At 45.6% G+C, this 19332-nt stretch overlaps 1 long non-coding RNA gene across 1 annotated transcript in view; it reads left to right on the top strand.

Moving 5' to 3' along the window:
• Positions 1-4498: 4498 nt before the first annotated feature.
• Positions 4499-19332, top strand: part of LOC146808980 (uncharacterized) — a 93665-nt gene continuing 78831 nt past the window's right edge. Inside the window, exon 1 of the long non-coding RNA XR_014966301.1 lies at positions 4499-4562. This is a non-coding gene — a long non-coding RNA (uncharacterized LOC146808980). The remainder of the gene's footprint in view (positions 4563-19332) is intronic.

Raw genomic sequence — 19332 nt, 5'->3', positions numbered from 1 at the left:
ACCGGAACCAGGAGGACGGGTAAGGAGGCAAAAAGCAACCCACAGGAACACAGAGGAAGCCCCCCAGCGCCGTGGCCCCAGCGCCAAAAGCAGAGGCACAACACAGCACCCCAAGCACGTCAGGCGCACACCACGAGGTGGCATGTGAACCCCCGCAGCAGGGAGGCCAGCGAACCCAAACGACCAGGACCACGCCCCCAAAGGAAGGCACCAGGCAGCGCTACCACCCGGAACACCCCTAAGGGCAGGAAAAAGAGAAAGAACTGTGGTCCCGCAGCAGAAGGAACGTCTGCCTCCTCCACCAGAGGATCTGGGAATGTGCACGACAACGGAGGACACAGAGCAACAGAAATACCAGGGCCTGAACCCAGGCCACAGGGAAACCGGGACAGGGGTGGGCGGACCTGAGCAATGCAGCAAGTGGTCAAACCTGACACAAACATGACCCATCCCAATCCAACATGCCACAGCGTGGGAGCGAGGGAATATGGAGCCGCCAGTACGAAGCACTGGAACAGCAGGGGAAGGGAGTGCAAAACCCTACCCTGGGAGAAATGGGAAGCAACACCGTCGAGCCGCGAAGGAGGGATCACAGGCCCACAAACCCACTGTAATCCAACAGCAGCTACCCGCTCCCGCAGGACAAGCCAGTCACTCACCCCGGCGTCCATGGCAAGAACCACACGGAGCCAAGACGCACAGGCCAGGAGACGAACCCGGAGACCAGGCTCAAAAGAAACAGCTGTAAGCAATGGTTGATAACAGCAGCGGAGGTACTGAAAGGGAAACCACAGACACGGCACCCAGACGCCATCCGCCAGCAGCATCACAAAGCACAGCAGAAAGTGGGAAAAAGAAACAAAAACTGGCAAGCGGCACTCACCCGGAATGGGGGCCAACCCAAGGAAGAAGGCCTCCACCCCAATCACCCACACTCCAGGAAAACCGGACAGGAAACACTAAGCGCGGCATGCCTCACCTGGCCAGGCTCGGGAAGACGAGTCCACGACCTGGAAGAAACCGGGATACCAAGCCCCAGCTGCAAAGGTCCGGGAGGTCAGGCAGGAAACCAGCTCCAACAGCGGCTGACTCCCAGCAAGCACGGCAGGCTGGGAGACGACCCAGGAAACCCCGTGCCCGCACAGCCAGGCAGCCAGGCGGGGGGAGGAAAGAAGCGCCGCCACTCCAGTCCAGCAGGAGCAGCACCAGCACATCCACGTCCATTCTGTTGACAGACAGAAAAATGAACAGGCGGGGTATTGCTTATGTACTCCCGGTGGAAGGGGCAGTATTAGGGTCACAGCATTCCTCTTTTCATTTTTTCTGTCAGGAGATGGTTATCTCCACTTTGTTACTGAATGGGATGAGGACATAAGGAACATGGGGGTACTGAAATACCATGAAAGCAAGACCTATTGGCTTTGTCATTTCCTAATTAGCATGTGGTGTATGCACCCACTCCTTTCTGCTTACATGACAGTCTTCTATGCTAATTGATTTGATTGTTCATTGAGCAGTACCTTTTCTTTCAAAGTGCTTTGGGATCAGTATGCCCAGAAGAATATCATGGTATTGCTGCCAAAGATGTATTGTTCGAAGATTTACCACTGCTTGAAACATTCTCTGAATGTAAGTACTACAACGAGAATACATCAAAGTGGTAAAGCTCTAATTACTTACCACTCAATACACTGAGTTATACTTTTCCATGTCTCAGTTTCAGGTTTCCTTCCTTGCTTTCTTGCACCTTTACTTTGACCATTCTAGTACTTCTGGTGTTACAAACAGGATTTCAAGATTGAGGGTCAGATATTGAAGTCCTCCTGGGAAGGGGAGGAGTCTACGGGGCAGATTTATTAAGGACTTGTGTTGTCCTTGCGTGAAGCAAGTCGTTGCAAGGCAATGCAAGCCATTATCTGGTATTGACTAAGCCACGCCAATCCACTTGGCATGGCTTTACATGGTTTATTTTGCATCGGGTAGGCGTTACATGGATAAGGGAATGGGCGTTCCCATGTATCCTATCCACACATGGCCTCTGATATAAAGCCAGATTTACAGCATCTTGTAAACCTGAGTTTGTGCCAAGAGGTTTCCCTTCCTGCACAATAACAACCCTGCCCATTGTACAGACACCATAACACTATGGTGCAGTGATGCCTGCATTGGTGCTTGGTAGCATAAAGTGCATCAGTGCAAGAAGAGAGTAGATATACGTTATATCTTTTTAAATATGGAGCATTCGGGCCCTCGTGCATCAAGTTCCCTTGCAGCATTGCGTGAAAGAATGGTAAACCTGCCCCTACATTTTTAGGTCGAGCGTGAGCCAGTGCACAAGTGCTGCTCTACGAGGAGCTGTGGTAGTTCAGTACGGAAAGAAGCTTCACCCACACCCCCGTCCTTATTTTTTATTGGCTTGTGTGTTTGTCCTTTGTAAATGCTGCATTCAGATTTGTTAATAGGCTTGTTAGTCCCTCCTTAGTACAGCCATGTCGTCATTTGTATCCTCCCATGGCTACTGGCCCCAATACTTTGTTGTTACATGGTAAGCACTATATTTTCAGTTTGTCCTACTCGAGGCAGGACTACGTGCTTTGTTTACAGTCAGCGCGCTGTGAGCGCTTTCACTTTCTGAGCTGCGGGGACACTCGCGACCGCTTGTTTAGTGTTCAGCTTTACTCTGCGTCGCTCCTGAGAACAGCCTGCGCCTGGAGAGCTCCTGCGGGATCAGTGAGGCAGGGAATGGGGGCAGGGTCTGGGTGCATTATGGGGTAGAAGGTGCTGGTGGTACTCAGGACACACGCACTCAAGGGGGTGCTGATACTGAGCAGATACTGATAGGGGCGATTGTGGTGGAGGCGAAGAGAGGGGACTGAAGGGAGTTTACGCTCCCTGATGAACCACTGACTATAAGGAACAGAGAGAGGGTGCAAATGGGGTGCTGCTGCTGGGGCACAAGAGGAAACGGGATGGTATTGCTGTGGCAAAGAAATAAACGGGGTGGCGTTGCTGTGCACAGGAGTAAACGGGGTGGTATTTCTCAAGTGAAAAATGTAAGTGTGGTGCTGGGAGAAACAGCGAAAGGGTATTGTAAATAAACAGTTACATTGAGTTTGCAAGACAGAGTTGGGGAGCCTAGTAGTGAAGACGTTGAGTGACTTGGAGGCGGTTGGACTGGCTGCAATACAGAGAGCCAGGGCTGGTGATCGGCATGACAGCTGCCGGGAGGCTGTTTAGGGACATGGTTACCCTGGCAGTCGGGGCAATAATGGCACACTGGTCTTTGAGACTGCCAGTGCCGAGGAGAAGTGAGTGTGGATGCACGACTGGCACAGCTGTGAAGGACACCTGTTGGTGAAAGCGCCACAGCAGGGTGTTATGCCACATTGACTCTCTGTGAATCCCCACTGCTGGGCGAGGGGAACGCGCACTGCGGCCCAGCTTCAGTCACCCCAGGCTTCTCTCCACAGCCCTTCATGCCAGTCCAGGGATCAAAGGCGACAAGCACAGGTCAGCCCTGGGAAACCCTCAGACAGCCTGAGTGAGTCAAGGAGTGAGACCATTTATATAGAGCTCACTAAGGACCCCAAAAACGTTCCTTGGCGCCCCAAGTGCATCGTCTGTGTGGAGGCCTAACACTTTAAAAAAATGTTATAGCACAAACGCATTTCAATGCAATAGGTCTCGCATTCGCGAGACTTTAAGCTATTGGCATTGTAAGAGACAATGACTTTCTTTATCTGTTTTAAAAACAACTCATAAATAAAATGCATTGCAGTTACAATGCCAAGATCTCAAACTCTCGGAAATGCGAGACCTATTGCATCGCAAATGCTTGTTTGTTAAGCCCTGAGGATGCCTGACTCCTGGCCATGACTAATGGCATAAGGACTGTGGCAAGGGTGAGTATGGCTCGGTGTAATACAAGTAATCTGGAAAGTAATCTGACTACTCTTCTGCAAAGCAGTTAGACAGAAGTAAATTAAAGTGGAAAAAAGCAATTAAATGTATTAGCGAATATTGAGGTAAAACCAAGTATGAACTGGAAAATGTAAGCATGTATAGTGCTGAAGTAATTTTGCCTAAGGGGTCAAGACTAGATGAAGCACTGCTTGTCATCCATTGGAGTTCCTGCATGCCAAGCCCGGTGTCCTGCTTTAAACCCATGCTACACAGATCTCTAATCTCCTTCTGTTTCGCACCCTTATCTCTTTTTCCTCTTTCTTTATCCTCCCCCTTTCTCTAAAATGTTCCCATCGTGCAGCATTACTCCAGTAACTACTTTTTGAACCGGATCACTTTTATTTCTGTTGACAATCAAGTGCACTGTGTTGTAGATAAAACAATCAACCACTGTCTTGCAACCTTTCAAATGGTCAAGACCCCTTGCAGGAGGAGTCAGCTGGGGCCAGAAAAGGGGAAGTGTCTGATGATTGAGACAAGGAAGTTGCTCAGCAGAGTTCTGCTTTTTTTCAGCCTTTCACTCACTATCTGATAATCCGAGTGTTGTGTACCATCATTGCCTGCCTGGGGGTAGATGTACCAGTTCCTCCTCTTGCAAAGTAAGTACATTCAATCTCTATAAACCATGAGGGGAGCTCTTTAAAGGGCTGGGCCGGCGCTGCACCACTTTCAGTGCCCACGGTTGTTTTTATCAGTCATTTTTAGTAATCGTGCCAAATGTGAGTACCAGTACTTGGAGGAGACTAGAAGCAAGGTACCCGTTCCTTGGTGAACTCTGGTTTAAGTTCTCTTGCACCCCCCGCGATGCAGGGTGTTTGGGGGTTCCTTCCTGCACCTGCTCTGTAAATAGAAATGGGTATTTTAAAAAGATGTGGGGGCATATTATCAAGCACGGCGTTACAATTATCGCCGCTTTAGCGGCAGTTTTCTGCCGCCAAAGCGGCGATATTTGGAACGCCGTTTCTTGATAATATGCCCCTTAGTGTGTTACACTCGTTTGCTATAAAATTAAACACTCTGAGATGTGTCATTTTGTTTTTATTTCAAACCAGAGCTGTCTTCAGCCAACGAAATAACATTTCAGTTTTATTAAGTAATTGCGGAAATTAAAATCTACTAAATATTTAGTTTGGACTGTTTAGTTTTTAATGAGAACACAAGTATGAATAAGGTCTAAATGTGAACGGTTTCAATTTGATTAGAATTATTATCTGGAAAATAATCTCGCAGAACTGAATGGTCACTTACTTATGTGGTATTATGTCAAGTTTACCCTGAATGCTGATGTGCGTAGATTTGTTTGCAATTTCAACACGACGAATTACCTAATGCACGTGGGTTATGTTTTATTAGATGTTTTGCTATATGTACCAGGAATTTTCCGAAGTGTAGGGTGTGGGCTGCAGGGTTTGAAACATGTTATTTTTGTGTCTCTCAGTGAGAAAGTTGTGTATAAGATATCTTGGACCAATAGATTTGAAAAATCTAGTTGCGTATTCTGTAAATTATTTGTTATAAAACCCTGTTTCAATCAATATCTATCACGGATTTTCAGATTTGTTAATGATGTTTAGTATTTTAATATATAAATTGCATATTTGTTCTCGTTATCATGTTGATTATTACCGTTCTGGTTTCGGAGACACCCCCTCAGATGGGGCTTCCTCACAAACACGGCTTCTTCCATGAGTAAAACTGCTCTCCTCCCTCCCTCTTGCTGCAAACACAATAGCCTCTTCTCGACTGAAACAGAAACAATATCCTGTCACACAGCAGGACACAACTTCTCATGAACACAAGAGAAGCAAAACAACCTCAGTCACAGGGCATTTTGTAAAATGTGGGTGGCTATTGTAGTAGATTTCCAAAATACACAATATTTAGAGTGACGGAGACAGTCCCACCTCAGAGGCTCTGTTGGTCATGGGCTGAAACTTGAGGCAGATATTCTGAGAGTGCTGTGGCGGAATGGTGGGATTTCTCTCAACAACTATATTTCCCACTGTGGGGGATACAATTTCTGAGCCTACTATCCAGCCTTCCTTACATACTGGGAAGTGTTTTCCAGCATGTTATGAACACTACACTTATGACAGGATGGCTGAAGTACGTGCCAACTTTCTAAAAGTTGCATTTTCTAAACTGGAATTTAAATCAAACTTCACCATAAATTGTGATTTTAAATTGTGAGTTCAGTGACACCACACTTGAAAAGTCTATCTCTTCAGAATTGGGAATTAAACTTAAAATATGTAATAAGATAGTCCCAATGTTATCCTATGGGAGAAATAGGCCTGGCAGAAGTGAAAAAAGAAATTGGGAATTTTTCACTACCAAGACATGTTAATCTTAAAACTACATATCCTGCCCTTTAAATATATGTCACCCTGTCCTGTGGGTAGACACAGTCTACTTTAGGGGAGACTTATATGCCCAAATACCACGCTCCTGGAAGGGAGCAGAGGTGATCCCAGTTTACTAGAAGGGTGATATATCTTCACCGTCTAACTACAGGCCATCAGCATTATTGACTGTGTCCAAAAGGTGTTAGTTCGTGCACTCCTTTTGAAGATACAGGCCTGGATCAGCGACCACAGTATTTTTCCCTAAGCCAAGCTGGGCTCAGACAAAAAATTTGCACCGTTGATCAGGTGTTTCGAATCCTCTTGCTGACCTGGAAGACAGTGGTTATTGGCCAGGGAAGCCTCAATGTAGCTTTCTTTGGCCTACGGTCCATTTTCGATCTAGTCCCAAGAAACAAGCATTGGAGTGTTCTTAAAAAGATGGGCCTCCCCCCCGAGGTTTTAGCGCTTGTCATTCGCCTCCATGAGGCTAATTATGCAAGGGTTTGTTGGGGCAACCAAGGTCAGCTCACTGATTCGATTAAGTCAATGAGGGGTCCGACAGGGCTGTGTATTGGCATCCACACTTTTCTTGCTATTTATAAATGGAGTAGTCCAGTACGTTTCAGATGTCCCCGCAGATGCTCCCCCCCTAGGGGGTGATAAAGTGGTAACACTGTTACTCACTGACGACATGCTGTTTGTCTCTAAAACTCCTAGAGGGCTACAACTGATTTTAGACCGCTTCAAGGCTTTTTGTGACTCCCGTGGCCTAGAGGTAATACCTCAAAGACAAAGCTTTTAATGCTGTACCCCTATAAAATGTATAAAGGCAAACTATCATTGGGTGGGGTTCCATTGGAGAGAGTGAGCACCTTCGACTATCTGGGGATCACTCTCTCCGATGATATGTCCTGGAAGCCCCATGTATCGAAGCGCACTCTCCATCATAGACAGATAAATGGGCCTTGACCAAAGAGCAGAGGACCTCCCATGGAAAACCAGTAGCAGCCCCCCTCCACATATATGATTGCAAGTGAGAAGGCTCAGCACTGTATGGTGCAGAGCTCTGGGATTCAAAAAGACGGACGGCTAGCTGACCACTGAGATTAAATTCCTGAGGCCCTGGTTTCACTTCCTCAGAGTACCCCTCTCTACCCACTAAGGCTGGATTAGGGAAGAGCTGCCATCACCAAGAGGGCTAAGTTACGCCCCCTTTTGTTCTGGTTGCATTTAAAATCCACACCAAGCTCCTTCAGTATGCTGCCACCCTCTCTGAAGTGAGGGCACTAGATCGCTTTAAGAAAATCAACTGTCTCTGCCAAGTGAAATCTTTGCTCACCGCAATAGGGCTAGAGGGATTGTGGGATGTCAAGGACCCAGCACGGCTGCCTAACAAGGACCTGGTCAAAAAGCAATACCGGAATTGGGTGGTTCAGACTTCTTTATCTTACCCGTCCTCGGGCCGCCTAACCAAGGAGTTTATGGATTTTAAATTGTCTTGCTCATACAAACAATACTTGAAGGCTATCACGATTCTCCAGGACAGGAAGGTTTACATGCAATTTAGATTTGGCTCTCTCCCTGTGAACTCTTTCACAGCTTCCTGGCAACAGTCTTCTACTCCATCACAGTCTTGCCCAGGTTGCCCCCTTGTTACTGAGTCAATTGGTCATATATTTTTTGCTTGCCCAATGTATCAGCGCCCAAGCGGCAAATGGCTTGCTCCCATCTGCAAACGTTTTGGCATCCATTGCCATCGCATAGCACTGCGCGTTTTAAACTATGATCTAGTCTGCGCAGTTGCCAAGTTTCTTGGCATATGTGGGTATTTATAAGGTCTGTGTTGAAAATGTAATATTACCACATTTGTTAATGTGTAGACCTTTTTAGTGCCTTTTATGATGTTTTAACTGTTTATTTAACCCTTGTGTAATTGTGTAATTGGTGATTATTAATTGGTTCCGACCACAGCGCTATCTTTACCACTAAAGCAGCATGTCGGGCCACGCCGCTCACCCTTATTTAGGGCTAGGCTTTTGTTGACTTGGACTATGTTAATTTATTCTTCTAACAATTTTTAGAATAATTAATGGAATAACACTTTTAACTGACTATCAATGTATTTTTGTATGAACATAAATCTCTGTATGAAGTGTACGCATTTGCACTTTTATGGTCTGTGGACCTGTTAGACTTGGCCCTTTTTGGCTAAAGTTCCTTAAACTTTTTGCCTTTTTCCTAGACCTTTTTCTGACATTATATTGCCGACTTAGATGCTTTGGGCACTTTGCCACTGCTGATCTGTGTCAAAGTGCAAGTGCTCCCTGTATAAAGTGTTCTGGTAATTGGTTGTCCATAATTGGTATTTTTGCCTTACTAGTAAAGTCCCTAGTGAAGGGCACTATGTGTGCCAGGGCTGGTAATGCAAATGCTACTAGTGGGCCTGCAGCACTAATGGTGCCACCCACACAATAGCCCTAAGAAGAGATCTCAGGCCTGCCTCTGCAGTGCCTGCGCACAGTTTGTTAACTGCCTTGTTGTCCTGGCAAGCGCACCCACTTGCCAGGCCTTACGTTCCCTTTTCATGCACATAAGACACCCCTATAGTAGGCCCAAGCTACCCCCCTGGGCAGGGTGCAGTGTATGTGAAAGGTAGAACATGTACTGAGGTATGTACCAGGTCCTGACAGTGAAATACTGCCAAATTCGTTTTTGACTGTTGCAAGGCCATCTTGCCCTTAGAACAGAATAGGGAATGCTGTGTCCCAATTTCCAACATATCTTCCCATAGGCATAAGATGGAAAAATGGAGTTTAGTGTGCCTGAACTCAGAATTTAAAAACACATCTCTTTGTGAAGATGGTTTTTGAATTGTGTGTTTAGAAACCACGATTTTAGAAGTGGCTTGTTTCTTGTCTTAAACCATCCTGTGTGCCTCTGCCTGGTTCTGTATTGCCTGTCTGGGTTTGGATGTGACAGGGTCTGGGAAATGTCCTGACCCCAGAGAGGAGTAGGTGAGACATCAACAGGCTGTCCTGCGTTTGATGTGGGGGGAGGATTAGCCCCCTGTATGTGAAGAGGGTTGTGTTGCTGCCCCCAGAGGCTGGCTCCACCTCCTGCTGAGTGTCTGGGCCCCAGACCCTGACTATCAAAGGAAGAGGGTGTGCACTGGCAGGAAGACACCCAGGTCTGTTTTGGACCGGGGTCAGAGCCCACTGAACACAAACACTTCAAAGGCATTTAGGGGTATGAATGTAAGAGCTGAAACACCCGAACTCAAGACTGAAATCCATACTGAAAAAGGATTGAAACTACTTTGTGACCAAGAGTAACCTCTGCCAAAGAAGAACAGCTGAAGAGACTGAAGAGAAGGACTGCCCTTGCTGTGTGTTCTGGGGCTGGCCTGCAGTTTGCTGATTTGACTGAGGAGAGGACAAGTGACTTTTCTGTGTGCTGTGTCCCCCTGCTTGAGAGGACTTTGCTGTGTACTGTGTCCTGAAGTAACTTGTCTCCAAAGACCCGAGGAGCTGGTCCCCTGTTATGGAAACTCAGGAACATAAAAGTTTCCAAGTGTGTCTCAGCGACGCTGTGTGCGTGTGCTTTTTGCATGCCTGAGACTGCTGTGTAGTCCATGGTGCTGTTTACGAGGTACCCTGTGACCACATTGCCCCCGCAGTGTGAAACATCGTCCACACTGCTGCATTACTGTTTGTGGCCTGAGCCGTTATCGTAACTGAGGCTGTGAGTAAAGATTGCCACCGCCGGTCCGAGCCGCAACGTGCTAAAGGCTTACTTGAAAATAAGGACCGTGTCTCAGCGACGCTGTGTGCATGTGCTTTTTGCACACCTGCGACTGCCTTTCATCCGTGGTGCTGTTTATGAGGTGCCCCGTGAACGCATTGCCCCCGCAGCGTGAAACATCGTCAACGCTGCTGCATTGCTGTTTGTGGCCCGAGCCATTATCATAACGGAGGCTGTGAGTAAAGATTGCCGCTAAGGAAGCTACAAGGGATCGTGATCGTTGTTTGTCGAAAGGAATCTGCCCAAGATCGTCAACGAAGGAGAAGGCAGCACTGTAAACCCGTCCGGCTACAGCGTCTCCTAGCAACAGAGCTGCAATGTGATCGGGATCGCCCAGCAGGATGTCTGACGAGCAGAGAGAGAGAGCGAAGCAGTGCACACCCCTAGGTAAGGCTTGGACTCCGGTCGGGAGCCGCAAATGTGTGTGGCCTGGGGAGGAGTGCAGGAGGAGTACAGGAGTGCTCAGATCTCTCTTTCGCTGCACCGCGTTAGATGCGCTGAGTCCCCGAGTGGCCCGTACCTGCCCAGCAGTACCGGGGCCCGCCTCTTCAAGCTTACGACTGTTGTCTCTGCTGTTGGGGCCTAGTGGTGCCTGAGTTGACCACACAGATTGGCTTACCGCATTATTCTTGCATTACGAACTGTCTGACTCTTGCATTACGAACCGCATTATTCTTGCATTACGAACTGCCTGATTCTTGTATTACGAACTGCATTATTCTTGCATTACAAACTGCCTGATTCTTGCAGTACGAACCGCATTATTCTTGCATTATGAACTACCTGATTCTTGCATTACGAACCGTATTGTTCTTGCAATACGAACTGCCTGATTCTTGCATTATGAAGCGCATTATTCTTGCATTACGAACTGCCTGATTCTTGCATGAAATACTGTCTTATTACTACATTACAAACTGTATTACAAACTGCATAGCATTTCATTAGGACTGCATTCGAGATCGGGAATTGCTCATTAATACCGCAAGAACCTACAAGTGATTGCTGGCCTAATAACCGGCAAAGCAAAATATTACGAATACGCTTATGTTGGATTTCTATCGTTTGGTCTCATCGTATTCCTTTTTATAAAGATACCGCTATGTTCATTAAACCAGTGTGGTGCCCATTTGTGGTGTCATCACTGTGCTACTGGGAGTGTGGTTGCAAATACTTTACACATTGCCTTGGAGATAAGCCTGGCTGCTTGTGCCAAGCTACCAGGGGATGAGCAGGGGTTATCTCAGAGTATGTACCTCCTTACCCTGACTAGAAGCAAGGGTCCCTATTTGGACTAAGGTACTTACCTCAGCCAACTAGAGACCCCCAGTTCTAACAGGACCGAAATAAAGTTTATGATGACTCTTATGTATGAAAAGGGAAGGTTTAGGCCTGGCAAGATGATTAACTTGCCAGGTCGAAGTGGCAGTTTATACTGCACATACAGGCTCTCCAATGGCAGGGCTGAGAGAAGGTTAGAGGGCAACTTTAGTGGGTGGCACAATGAGTGCTTCAGGCCCACTACTAGCATTTAATTTAGGTGCCCTGGGCACATGTAGTGTACTTGACTAAGGACCTATAAGTCAATTAATTATGCCTATATTACCTTATTTAGGAGGGAATGCACAAGCCCTTTAGCACTGGTCAGCATTGGTAAAGAGTGCTGAGTCCTAAAACCAGCAAAAACCAGTCCAGAAAAATGGAGGGAGGCAGGCAAAAAGTTGGGGGAAGACCACCTTAAGACTGTCAGGTCTAACACATGGCTTTGGATATCTTCAAAGCTTTTACTATTCTTTTAAAATGGTGTCATGGGAGGCGACCTAGCAACATTTTCTCGTTATTCTGAGGAACACTGAAGGCAAATCTCATTCCAGAACTTCTGTGCAATAGAGCAATCAATCAAGATATACGACAGAGTCATATCTTCAGAATTACAGCTCGAATCATGACAAATGTTGTTGATAATGTCAATTTGAACATTTTTTTGATGCCTTGTGCAATCATAACAATACTCAATGTTGAATTTAGACTCTTTTCAGAATGGGACTTATCTTTGAAATTGTCTTGACACTCCCTTATTGTATCAATGATCCATACATCTCCTTTTATTTACCAAGCTTGTCAACAAAACATTTACTTTATTAGGATGTCTCTCTCATTTTTTAAATTATTGCTAAATCTACTTCCTTTTCCAAGTGTTGTTTTTTCTTTTTACTGAAATTTATCATTGAAAACAATATCACATATCTCCTGTCTCATGAATGCAAAACACTTATGAACTGATTTGCCCTGTAAATGAAGCATAGATAAGGACAGTAGGATCAGTGAGAAGACCATATTTACCAGAACATATTTGCAATATGTTAAATGGAAGCATATTAGTAAATAAAAAGAATAAAAAGAAAACAGGGACAAAGAAGATAGTACACAATGTTGCTTCAGTGCACAGTGTCTAAGGTATGCATTTTGTGCACAACTGTCTTCTCACTCCCTGATTTGCACTCCATTCTGTACTCCTCACAGCTGTGTTCAACCTGTCGGTGGTCTTCCACGCAAGCGTCCCATTATTCACTTCTGAACTTTTGTTGTTTTCCAAACAGTTAGAGACATGACTCCAGAAACAACGATCATGGGTTTTCGGCAAATTGTTAACAAATTTGGGGCATATTATTAAGGAGAGCGTTAAAAATTATCGCCGCCTTAGCGGCAGAAAACTGTCGCTAAAGCGGCGATAATGGGCTTGATAATATGCCGCAGAGAATTCCAATAGAAGCCCATGTTGACACCAGAACATGGACTTCTATTGGAATTCTCTGCTGCATATTATCAAGGTCATTATTGCCGCTTTAGCCGCAGTTTTCTGCCGCTAATCCGGCGATAATTTTAATGCCCTTCTTGATAATATGCCCCATAATGACTTGTCCATAGGTTTAAAGAATTTAGACAACTCCTTTTCCCCGAATTCCTCACTTGAACCGTAGTATAACTATTGCCTTCCTCCTATCAAATTTGTTGTTTTTTTGTATGTCCGTTGTCCTTTATTTATCCTGTGTGTGTCCCACTCTTTCATATGCCAGTCACTCACACAATGCTTTTGACTTTGGCATCTTAGAGCTTGACTTAACATGATGTGAATCTGGCCAAATTGCCTATTCTCTCTAAGTCTAAAAAAAATTTGAAATGTAATGTATGAAGTGTATTTGTGGAATCCCCATTTGATGTACCTGCCCTTGTCGATCGTCTCCTAGACCCCCATGTCATGTGCAGGTCTCCACTGCTTCCTAGCTAGATCAGCACTTCATAGATGCCAACACATACATCCATGTTCACCTTCTGAGCTATTCCGCCTCATCTTCTGTGATCACACATTGGTATTAGATGTTCCCCGATTAAGTAATTCGAATGGGTCTTTTCCTTTCCTAATATCATGCAGTAGAGTAGAATTCTACCTTGCACTACCTCTATTTTGTAATTCTTTCAATTACAACTTGCTAACTGAAGGCTTTCCTTAATGGTCTTAAAGAACTCGTTGAATCATCCCATCATTCCAATTGACTCATGATGATGTAAATAAGCTTCCAGTGAGAAGTTCCTCTCTCTATCAAGTATTCTATCTTTTTGGATGTTAACTGGAAACTTCTGTCACTGTAAATAGTTCTGGGGAAACTGTCTCTTTCGAAAACCTCATCGAAAATGTAATGACATTTCTTCAACTAATGTCGCTGATGCATGCCACCTTAGGTCATCTTGTAAACATGTCAACAAACACCAAAATGTATGGGGTGGTATCTCTCCCCACAGCTTGGGGGTGAAGTGTTTATATAAGGAACTGACCACCATGTAATCTAACTATTTGTGAAGACAAACAGGACAGAAACCTAGTGGAAGAATCCAGACAGAACCAGTATTCTTTAGATGTGTCAACTCTGTGCATACCTCAATGTTATATCTCGAAAATGTACAAGATGACACTGACATATATATCTTATAGAGCATCTTGTCCAGTAGCATATGAAACTCATGTCTCATATGCTATTGAGAACAAAAAAAAATTGTTATTAAAGCTGAAATTCAAAAAAGCACAAAAAACCTTCCTATTTAGACTACAGTGGTGATTGAGGGTTGGAGGTCCCCTGCCTTGTTCCTTTTGGGTACCTAAAAGCGCCGGGACACTCTTACGAGTTGCCATGCCCTATAGAAGATCCTGTTATTAATTTGTCATGAAAACGTGTAAATATGTCATTTACCGCAGACACAGGGGAATACCTAATGTCAGCCTTACACTAAGGGGTGATTAGGATGGCGGGCGGATCGCCACTGCCGGCTCAGCGGTGTCAATCCGCCCATCATCCTAACCCGAATTACCCCCCGCCATATTATAATCGTGGGGGTATCGTGGCGGACGCAAAGTGGGTCTGCTGCTTTTCCGCCGGTCGGCAATCATTCCGATTGCTGGCCGTGCGCAGCTGGGGCACAATATGATGGCGGTGCCTAGACGGCAACGCCATCCATATTATGATGCTGCCATGGAAAGGCTAGTGGGGATGTGCTTTGGGGGCCCGTTGCGGGCCCCCGGGGGGTGGGGAGTGGACCGGTGCACTTGGGGGTACCCATGGTACCCCACTGCAGTTCCATGCACAAGGTGGCAGGCACCGCGCGGTGCCTGCCACGTTGTGCATGGGAATGCACAACATGTTGATTTGGCAAAGCCAGCTGCTCCAGTCATTTAGCCACATCCTCCTGATTACCTAACAGTCTCTCATGTGCATCTCAAACTATAATTGCATAGCATTTTTATCGAAGTAACAAGATCACTTGTTTCAAGCTATTGCACACAAAAAATATTTGTGATAAAAGTGATCACGAGAAAAGATACATGTTGTCATTCTAAGACAACTAGGTATGATATTTAAAATAATAAAATTGGCTTAAAAATAAATCAAACATAAGACCAAAGCAGAAAATGAAGGAAGAGAAGAGAAAACATAATGTTCCAATGGAATCTCCATGTATGTGGACGTAGGGACACCAAACACAGTTCCTTTATCTCTGGTGGCTGTGACATTGTGACATTGTTGTTTAAAGTTCCTCATCATCAGGAGCTGTCAGATCAGGGTTGTCGTGTGGTGGGAACTCACATGCTGTACAACAATGCTCAGATGGCACATGACCTGCTGCTTGTGGCTGCCCAGCCTCTTCTGCATATTCAGGTGTTGACTCAGCACGCGGCTCCTGTGGCTTGTTAGGATTTCCTGAACATGGCTCGTCATGCGTTGAGGGCACGCCGCAGATGGCTGCAGGGCTATCACCATGGCAGTCTCGTTCAAGACAACAGTCCAGGAATGACTCAAAAGGTGGCGGCGGGCAATCATAGTGGGCATGCTGTATAATCATCAGGTTGGTTGTTCAGTTTAACCTCCAATGAACCAGCTGCACATGAAGCTTTATATCCACGCAATCCATTAACGGATTTTGTATGTGCAGTAACATACAATTTTCAAAGGAACAGTTTTTGCATCACTACAGCCCAGTTTGGTAAGGGACAACATCCAATCCCGGCTTATTTCAGTAAGGTGGCACATCTGTTCGCGAGGGTATATTGTGTCCATTTCAAATTCCAACATGGCTTCCATGTTGATGATTTCACAGCAAATGGCCAGCAGTATTATAGGAAACATCTGAAAATACTTGAAAATTGAGAATGTTGAATGAAAATTTGAGGGCGCTATTCCCAACACAGGGGCATATGTACAAACCCCTACCGCCACGGGAACGTCACTTTTTGTGATGTTCCTGTGGCGATATGTGCCCTGCCTTATGTCCAAGGCAGCGTTAAGCCACTTAACGTGTATTAAAGCTGCCTTGTACATAAGGCACCCTTTCACCCAATGGTTAGCGTGAAAAGGGAGTGAAGTGGGTGTAGCGGTGGGCGTTCCACAGCAACACCCATTGTATTTGACGCTGCCCCCTACGTACAACGGTGGCGTACATAGTAGGCAGCACCAAAATTAAGACCAGGAAAACCCTGGTGGTGTTCCACAGGAAAAAATCTTAAGAATGAAAATAAAGTGGACTTCCCCGTGAACACTGGGTAAATCACCACACCTCAACCTGGCAACCGCTCAGGAGGGGAGCACCACTCTAGAAAAGATGGTGGTAATCCATTGTTAATAAGGATGTCTGCATACAAAAGGGGGATTGTTGTATTAATTATCTAAACCTCTTTAATGAGCATGTGACTGATATTTCATCAGAAGGAGAATATCAAGTGGGCAGCTCATAAGGTTACTTCAAAAAAATTCACTAGACACTATGTTAACAATACTAAACAATAATGTCAACCGTGGAATCGTTTGTAAAAACCATGTTCATATGGTTACTTCAGTCATGAGCTGCACGTTGTATTTACCAAAAAAACGAATTCAGAAGAAAAGTAAATGTTAAAGAACATCAGTCTCCCTCAATCAAATTTTTTGGCTCCCTTTTCACATGCCCAGTGTTCACGGGTAAGTCCACTTTATTTTCATTCTTAAGATTTTTTCCTATGGAACACCACCAGTTATTGGTTATTTTTACATTTATGTTTTGTTACTTTCATAAGTAATTTGCATCAACCTATGGACACACTGGAAGAGTGTGTCTCTGTATCCTTTTTTGTGTTAACAACACATTTCTTTTGCATGCAGTAGTAGTACAGGTCCTGATGAATGCCGAGCCTCCATATAGGCTATATGGCAGAAACATGTTGACCAATTGTTCCATCACCGCGGTCTAAAAATCTGTTGACTGTTGGTGCACGAATTTTTAATCCTGGCCAAGAACGTATTCTATTAAAGTTTCTTCACGTTCCTGAGCTAGTTTTATATTTCACTTTCCTTCACATTTCTTCTTTTTTGAGCTGCGCCCTCACTCATACTTCTAGCTCTACATTTGTGGATTTAGATCATCCAACATCATATCATAAAACATCCCTGAGCTCCTCCCTCTCAGAGAGGGGGTTGTGGCCCCCAGAGGAACTAGGTTTTTCCTCTGGGAGGAGAATCCCAAATGATGAAGCATGTCACCTTTGGTGAGTGAGGGATTTCGTCCTCCAAAGGGATATGCCCAAAGATATATCTATTGGGCGTGGACATTGGTTGTGTTCCACTTTTTTCTGGCTCTGTTTAATTTTGATGTAGTGGTTTCCACACTTTCTTAGCGTTTGATAGACCTCGGGGTTTCGTACTGGTATTTACCAAACTGGTTTCCCAGGTAGCCCTCAGAGACTTTGAAGAAGTGCAAAGGTGGCAGCCCACCTCAGTAAATCATGATGGTGATGATAATGAGGACAGAGAAGCACTGTGAGAGGATGAGGAGATTGTGGACACAGCCCTGGTCTTGCGCTGCAAGGAGAGCCCAGCTCAACCCCTTTGGATGTCCAGGGTGCTGAGGATACCCAGGATGGGGCAAGGAGCAGTGTGTCTGCCAAGGGCCTAACGCCAAAGGAGATGGAGGACAGGAAGACAGAGAGGGAGATTAAGATGCAACTAGCCAAAATGAAGCTGTAAGCAGAAGAGATGATGGCTGAGACAGCCTTGAAGTAGAAGAGACCATGTAGGAGAGTAGAATGGCCAATGAACTCAGTCTCAAAGAGCTGGACATAAAAGCCAAACAAGTGGAATCTTTCAATAATGGTGGTAGCATACCTGCAGTGTCCACTGGAGAGGCGAGGGTCTGCATACCACTGGAACTGGTGCCCAACTATGTGGTGGGAGTTAATATTGATAAGTGTTTTTCTACTTACAAAGTGGCTATGATGGTATGCAAGGTCCCAGAAGAGAACTGGGGGTAGCTTTGGAAGTAGAGACCTACAATGGGGAGGGACTCACTTCTTAGACTTGGGGTAAAGGACATGACCAAGTATGCCCCCATTAAAGGCATCCTTATTCCTAAATTTGGGCTGACCCATGAGAATTCCCCTAGAGGGTCAGGGATAACCGATCCTAGGTGGCCTTCTTAGATTATTCCATCGAGGCACTGAAGGGCTGGGGAAGGGGCAGCAAAGTGGATGATTTTGTTGTGTTGTACAACCTGATTCTGACGGAGCACATGCTCAATACCTGTTTTACAGAGCTGCGCTAACATCTGGTAGATAACAAGCTGACTAGCCCCAGGAAGCTTGCTAAAGAGGCAGACCTCTGAGTCAGCACCAGCGAGTCCAAGAAGGTATTTGTGGTGGACTCCAAAAAGGATGGTTAGGGCCCCCAAAAGAAGAAAAGGGGGATAAAAACAAGGAGGAGTTCTTTCAAGACCCCCAAAATATTTCTCAGAGGAAAGGGTGCCATTCCTATTCTGGCAACCAAAAAAAAGGCTTTGCTCATAAAAACACCTGTAAATTTGTCCTCAAGTGCTATGAATGTTACAAGTATGGATACACCAATGGTGATGCCAAGTGCCCTAAGAGGGCAACACCACCTGAGGGTGGGCAGATTCAGGAGTTTGCTAGCTTAGTGCTTGGGTGGAAATGACCCCTTGTAAGTGTGGGGGATACAGCTGTTACCCTAGTGACCCTGAGTAACAAGAAGGTGCTGGCAGTTATCCAATGTTCCAGGACCTTCCTAGTGGAGCTGGCTCATGAAATCCCCCTGGCAGAACATCTGGAGCAGGACAAGACCTTTGCCAGGTTTGTCTCCCACGTTGCCCTGGATAAGGACAGCCTCAGATGTACTTTTCAGGTCTCACATGCCAGACCAGTGAGAAACAAGAAAGAAGCTGAAATATTACTTGAATCCCTTACCTGCATTGGCACCCCCTTTGAAATGGTGGGCATTGACATTCTAGGACCCTTGCACCCCAAGACAGCCTTAGGCAACAGATTTATCCTTGTTGGAACATGCCACTAGGTACCCAGAGGCAATCCATCTAAAACTGTAACTGCACTTAGTGGCTAGGGACCTGATGGTGATGTGGTGTCTAACAAGGGAATCAATTTCATGTCTGAATACAGGAAGTCAATGTGGAGAGAGTGCAGGATAACCTATAAGTTGTCCACACCCTACCATGCGCAAATCAATGGGCTTGTTGAAAGATTCAACAAGACCCTGAAAGGCATGATTATGAACCTACTTAAGCCCATGCGGCAGATATGGGATGTCCTCTTACCATGCCTGTTTTTTGTCTGCAGGGATATGCCGCAGAATGGAGTTGGGTTTAGTCCATTCGAACTAATGTATGGTCACCCTGT

The sequence above is a fragment of the Triturus cristatus genome, chromosome 7 (genome assembly GCF_964204655.1).
Source record: "Triturus cristatus chromosome 7, aTriCri1.1, whole genome shotgun sequence".
In the NCBI taxonomy this organism is placed as follows: Eukaryota; Metazoa; Chordata; class Amphibia; order Caudata; family Salamandridae; genus Triturus; species Triturus cristatus.
This window is presented reverse-complemented; position numbering and strand designations above follow the sequence as displayed.